At 30.2% G+C, this 7,098-nt stretch overlaps 1 pseudogene; it reads left to right on the forward strand.

The window, feature by feature from the left end:
* The first annotated feature begins 4,429 nt into the window (after positions 1-4,429).
* Positions 4,430-6,313, forward strand: LOC100810633 (54S ribosomal protein L51, mitochondrial-like; annotated as a pseudogene).
* The last annotated feature ends 785 nt before the right edge of the window (positions 6,314-7,098 follow it).

Here is a 7,098-nt window from a genome sequence, read left to right on the forward strand (position 1 = left end):
TGAATTTTAGATGAGAGTTGAGAGTGAAAAGCAATATATAAATTATCAATTCAATTATTACGCGGCACTACTATTCAATAGACACAAAAAAGGATTCAAGCTCATTCATTACCACTTACATACTTTTCCACTAGTACCTATACTATTCCTTTCTTTATGCATGCAACTCTATGAATTAATTATATTATATCATTTTAGCCACCGTAAAGTGAAATCCATGTCTTTATCACCGATATGGATATATGGCAACAAATCAAAGCCGCCGCTGCATTTCCCCTCCTTAGCATCTTATCCCAATTCCCAAATAGCCAAAACCCTATATACTTGTCAAGTTTACCAACAAAATAGTACTTTGTTTTTTAAGGAATTTGCCACATGAGGGTGGAACTAAGGCAGCAATTGCTTCTTCCTTTTCTTTTTTAAATATTCATTGTAATTGTTTGGCCTAATTTTATGATGCAGATAAGGGAGAACTTTGCAAATCACAGTCTTATTGAATCCATTGAAAAAATTCCTTTATCTTTGCTTTAGACCAAGTCCTAAGCAAACCCAACTTAACTAGTTGGTTTAAATTAATTGGTTAAATAAATTATGTAAATTATTGTAAATTTTTTAATACTCGACTTCAATTTTTACGAATAATAAAAAAATATATCCAACTTAATGGACTTGATCAATATATTTTTAGCAACATGCACAAAATTGTAGAAGACTACATAATTTGACTTATTATTAGTCTACATCCACATCTTATGTCAAATTGTTTGATAAATTTGTTTAAACTTATCTTGCAAAGAAGAGTATAATAGCATCATTCATGAAGTAACATTTCCCTAGAAAAGTCATGTGTATTTCCTGTTATATTAGATGTATATTCATTGTCACATCAAATTTTCACGAAAAATCATTGAACAATCTCTAATCGGCAATCTTAACCAAAATAATTTACATCTAATAATTTCTCTTAGGCCATATCAAGATATAATTGTAATTAGCTAGCAATGCTAAAGTTAATTACCACACACTTAAGGTGAATCACCTTTTCCTGCAATCCTCACACAATTATGATATAACGTTCCATTAATTGCACTTAATATTCGGTAACCAATATTGCTGGTTTTCTGCCATTAATCACATGTATACGGGTTTTGGACCCCCTTTGTACCCACATATATATAATTTATACTAATTTTGTTGATTAAAAAAAAATAGTATGTTACGAGTGTTTATTTATTTATTTTTTTTTCCCTCCTCCCTTTTTAGCACCTTTATTTTATTACTTCTACACTACTATTATAAGAACTCATCTAGAATTCAGTTTAGCATGAGTTCAATAAGATTAATCTTTTTTTTTCTTTCTTTTGTACATGAATAATATCCCGAATACTTATCTATATTGTATCAGAGCTTTCAAGCTTCGTTGTGCACTTATGGCAATAAACTCGTGTTGTGCATTTTGGAAGTCCAAGTTAATTCTACTTTTTTTTCAGGAAAAATAAATTCTACATTACTTCTATCTCTCAATCGTTATTTTTAACTGTTCTCGGGTTAAATAATTAAATATGTATCAAATCAAGTAGTAGCAAGAAATTAATTAAAAATGTTATTTAAAGTGAGATACAATATACAGTATAATAGTAGCTTACAAAATTTAGAGATAATAATGACCCATCTTTATTAAGAAGTTAGGATCGAGCATCATTGTTGTATCTCACTGTAACAACTTTTAATATTATAAATAAGATGGGACATGTTAGACATTTAAATTTGGATAAATAATAATTTTTATTTTTAAATGTGTAGAACGCTAACAAATTTATCCTTAAATATGAAAATTCAAATTTTAGTTTCTAAAAGTAAAAAAAGTGTGATAAATCCATCTATTTGTCAATTTCCATCTGTTATGGTTAATGAAAGAACTTATGGGATACATTTGGGAACAAATTTATCAATGTTGTACACATTCAAGATAAAAATGACTATTTATTCAAAATATAATTTAATCTTCATATTTTTTATTTTTTAATCGTTACAAACATAATATTACAATAAACACTTAAAAAGAAAAACAAGCATAAATTAGAATAAACATAATAAAAAACAAAATATTGATTAATAAACATAACATATCTATTGCTCAGAAATTTTTATTGTAAAAACATTAGGTAGTGAAAAAATTAAGTTAGGTCTCATTTTTTTAAGGATTAATTTAATGGTTGTGTATTTTTGTTTGAGTTTCGGTAAGGTATTGTCACATTAAATTTTTTAGAATAATAGATAGATTATGCTTATTATTATGTTTCTTCTAGTTTATTTTTGTTTTTTTTATTTTTTTAAGTGTTTATTATAATGTTATACTTGTAACGATTAAAAAAAAGAGAAAGACAAATATTAAATTATATTATGGATAGATTGACATTTTTGTCACTAAGTGAGTAGATGACAAATTCGTCTATGAATGTATCATATAGGTTCTTTCATGTATTTTTTTCACTTTCAAGGAATAAAATTTAAATTTCCATCTTTCGACAATAAATTTATGAATGCTCTGTAGGTTTAAGGACAAAAATAACTATTTATCTTTTATATGATACAAACTTTATTTTTTTTTTTATTGAGGGAGTACCTTAAAAGTGTCTTTTTTCTAAGTACTAATTTCTCTCGATTTATAGTTAAACGAGATTCTATATTCATTTATTGTTGCGTGTATTAAGTTTTATTTAAAGTTTAAACTTTTTTTTCATCAAATTCAAGATCATTAATCACATTAAAATAGTCCCTTCAGTATACGTGTGGTTATTATTATTTGATCTATACCTGGTAATGAAAAAAAAAATATTTTTGAGGATAGGTATAGCTAGAGTGATAAACAGGGGAAAGGGACTTGTGTAAAATTATTGGAGAGACATATGTAACCAGCAAGTTATGTAAAGTTTGTTGTTCGTGTTCTTGAAACGGTTGCTTTTACTCATCCCATTGGGGAGGGTTTCTTGTGATGCTTACAAGTTATAACCACAACGCTTCCGGGGCCAAACTAGTAATTTACTTGGTGATTTGATGAGTATAATTTACATTTTAAGTAAAATATTTGATGAATTATTGTCAAAAATATATGATGAATATAAGTTATACATATTACATTTGCTTGAAACATAAATATAATAAAATTTATATTTTATAAGTAAAATATTTGATTAGATATTAATAAGTAGCCTACCCATACCTACTATATCATAAATAACACGTAGTAACTATTTTGAAGAACTCCAGATTACCAACTTACCATGATGACACCATAAGGAAAAAAAAAAGCTTACTATGATGACATGACATGGTGATAATTTCACCATGACTAGTCATGCATTTTTTTTTTTAAATCCTTTAGATGTCAATGTTTTCTTAAAAAAATGTTTATTTTATTTATTTTCTGATAATTATTTAGAACAAAAATGTTTAATAAATAACTTTATAAATAATTTAATTAATAAATAAATTTATATAATTAAGTACGAAAAAAACTCTTTAGTCTAGACGACAACGTTTTGCAGCAGGCGAGCAACATTAAGAAAACCCTTGTCAGATTGGTGAAGTAGAGAGGGAGAGCAGGGCACACAAGAATTTGTTGCTGCTTCTGAAATCTGTTGTGCGCAGGTGAGTGAGTGTGCATTCATATCATAGTGTTTGTTTCTGCCAATGATGATAACAATTGAATGTGTAGACTTTTTTTTTTATAATGAGTAATTGAATGTGTAGACTTGAACTCAGGTTCATGGTTGTTAAGGTTGTTCGAGAACTTCAATGAAAATTAATTTCTGAATGCCAAGTTATTTTGGATGATCACCCTTCACATTAGGGGTTATAAGGTTGGTTTGATGATAAAAGGAGAAGGAGGGAGGGTGTGAAAGGTTGAGGGTTGGATTCTTTCTGCTGACAAAAAAACTTACAATTAACAACTAATATTTACAGATAAAAAAGTTAACAATAACATTTGCGGATAAAAAAATTAACAACATTTTGAAATTTTAAGTAGTGTTTCATTCATTCACATCATGTTTCTCTGGTACGCTAATTTGATGTGAGTTGTAGATGTTTGGTATTGTGTGGAGACTCGTATTTTCAATCTGTCATGTGGTGGTTTATTGTGCAGTGACAGTTTGGGATGGAAAAATGTAATGTGGTTTTGGTTGGTCTCATATGTCATGCAGTGGGGTGGGGTGCTCTTTAATTTGTATTGCCATTAGTATATGTAAACTTAAGTTCATCTATAGGGGGTTAGACTTTATTCAAGGGGATTTAGCTTGCTTGACATATCTCGTGTAGGGTTTTAGCTTCTTTATAAATAAAAGTTTATTTAGCTGATATTGATAAAAAAAATAAAATCACATCATGTTTCTCTGAAGCCTTTTTTCTCCCCCTTTTTTAGGTTCACATGGCTTTGCGAGGGGTTTGGTAACTTCACAAGCTGATTGTTAGCTTTTGCGAATGGGGTGGAAGTAGCAGAGGTATAAGGTACAAATACAATTTCATCATATCTTCAAATTAATGTATCTTATGCTCATATTCATATTTATGTTCTTGGTAACAATAAAGTTTTTTTTCAGGTAGCTGGGGATTTTTTTTCTTCTGGATTCCTGCCTATATTTATTTATTTGTAACATTGTAGTTAATCTCTGAGGATATGTTTTTTGATGGGATGGAGTAGAATAGTTCATAAATGATGTGGTCATCATGATTCATATATGATGATATGTAATTTGATAACTGGATACTTGAAATTCCTTCCAGGACTTGGCAACTGAGATTTGATTACAGTCTTACATAATTATACATCTAATAAATTATAATAACAAGGTTCAAATTAGACTTGTGTAATTGTGTTCTTTGAAATCGATGTTTTGTCTTTGTTTTTTATTTTGCATACCAGTAAAATTTAAGTCTTTGCATTCCTTGCCTTCACTCTGCTTGCTTCCGAGTCTAGAATCCTAGATAATAACTTTAACTGAATTTTATATTGAGCATCATCATTCTCCGCAGACTGGGAAAATTTTTTGAATTACGTTTTTCAAATTTTTCCTTTCTTGTTTGGTGCTTTACAAATATCCTAGTCTTACAATTTTTTGTTTTGCCTTATTGGCTGTAACTACTGACACTTCATGCCAGTCATAGCCTTTCAACAATTAAGTTAGAAAAAGTTTTAAATCTACTCTACTTCTTGATAACCACATTTCTCCTTCTGCTTTTCTTTGCATTATACGTAGTATTAGTATTGAAGTCTAGGAATTAGTATTTTATGAACAAGTATCTTTTTCACGTTTTTTTCCTGCTTTGAATAGCAGATTCTTAATTTAGTTTTAAATATTTGATAGGGCATTAATGGAGTCACATTTGCCAATGTTTAAGGAGAAGAATCATCAATTAGAGGTGGCTACTGAGCTCATTCGTGGTCAGCATCCTCATCTGAAGGGTTTTTACAGTAAGATTGTTGTGCTCACTTGTAACTTTGTGACTAATTTTTTTTCCATAGTTGTAATTGATGATTCTCCCATGCAATGTTGTATGGGATTGAATATTGGCCTGTATAAAGCCAATAAGAAAATTAAGCTCAATGTTGCAAAGATGAGATTGTTAAAATGGATGAGTACATACAAGACAAGATGGGATGATGAATGCTATAAAGAAAAAGTTGGAGTAACACCTATCGTGAAAAAGATGTTAGAATCTTTACTTAGGTAGTTTGAGCATATTTGAAAAAGGATCTCAAGAAACTCCCAGTAAGGAAAGTAGATTAGATAAAGGTACTTCAATGGTTAGAGGTTTGGGAAATCCAATAAAATACTATCGGGTAACATTTAGAAGGATTACTTAAATGGTTTGTCATTAGCTATGATTTAGGATAGGACTTCATGGTGTTGTTTCATCCATATAGCTAACCTTCACACCTAGTGGGAAAATGCTTTTGTTGGTTCGATATTCTTCTATGAAATGCAGAGAACAAAAACCAGCGAGTAATATGCATGAAGAATATGGATCCAGAAGACTTACTAGGCTAAGGAATGCATTGGGAAGGAAGGTAGTAAAATTGAGGACAAGACATGTAACCAAACACCCTAGTGTGCAAGGTACTTGGACAGCTGCAGTGAAATACTAAGATGGAAGAAACAGGTGTATATATGAGTTCCCCTTGGTGTAATTCAAAAGATTTTTCTTCTACGGTGATTTGATCAACTTGTAAAACTATTGAGTGTAAGTGCTCTTCTTGTCTGACAGTGGCAGAATTTTAAGTCATCGTTGTTTGCTTAAACACTTTATGTAATTTTTCAGCACATCCATCATTTGTTGCTCTAGTGATTTACAATCTCATAAAACTAATCATCCCAGAAGCTTAAAGCTATCATCAAAACATGTGAATGATTTTGTTGTAGATATCTAACGAGAAACTAAGTGAAACAATAGTAGTTTTCTCCAAAACTAATTAATTAGACAGCATCAGATAGTCCTTTGCCTTCTACTTCACATAGTTTCTGTTTCAGTGACTTTAACCTTGAAATAACTCAGTTGCGTGGAAAGATTAATATGAAAAGCAAGAAGGGAATTAGTGCTGAACATTAACATGCAGCAATTGCTATTGAGCTCAGCCCATTTACCCCTTCTCATACTTATTTTGGATGGATAATAAAGTGTGAAATTTTAACCCCTTTTTATAGTCATAGGGCTGCATTTATAGCTACTTGTTATGAGGCATTTCTCTTTTTCCAGTGTATTAAAAAATAAATCAAAGTAAAAAATGGCTTTATATTTCTGAAAAAGCTTGATGGATAGAACAATACTACATACAGGGGTGAGATGTAATATATTAGCATCTTAAGATAAGGTGTAGGTTCTGCTCTCTCTCTAGCTACTTGTATGTTGACAGTGTTCAACTTCAATATAGTTCTCTAAGATTATAAGGCCCTGCAACCTTGTGATCTCCATTCCACGTCACCACATCAATTTGATGATAGGCTTTTCCCGTTGGATGAGCAGCATAAAAAATCAAGTATTCTTCAACATTGTCTCACAATTTATATTCTTTCACTGTCCTCTTCCCTCCACAGCTTT

The sequence above is a fragment of the Glycine max genome, chromosome 7 (genome assembly GCF_000004515.6).
Source record: "Glycine max cultivar Williams 82 chromosome 7, Glycine_max_v4.0, whole genome shotgun sequence".
NCBI classification, from domain to species: Eukaryota; Viridiplantae; Streptophyta; class Magnoliopsida; order Fabales; family Fabaceae; genus Glycine; species Glycine max.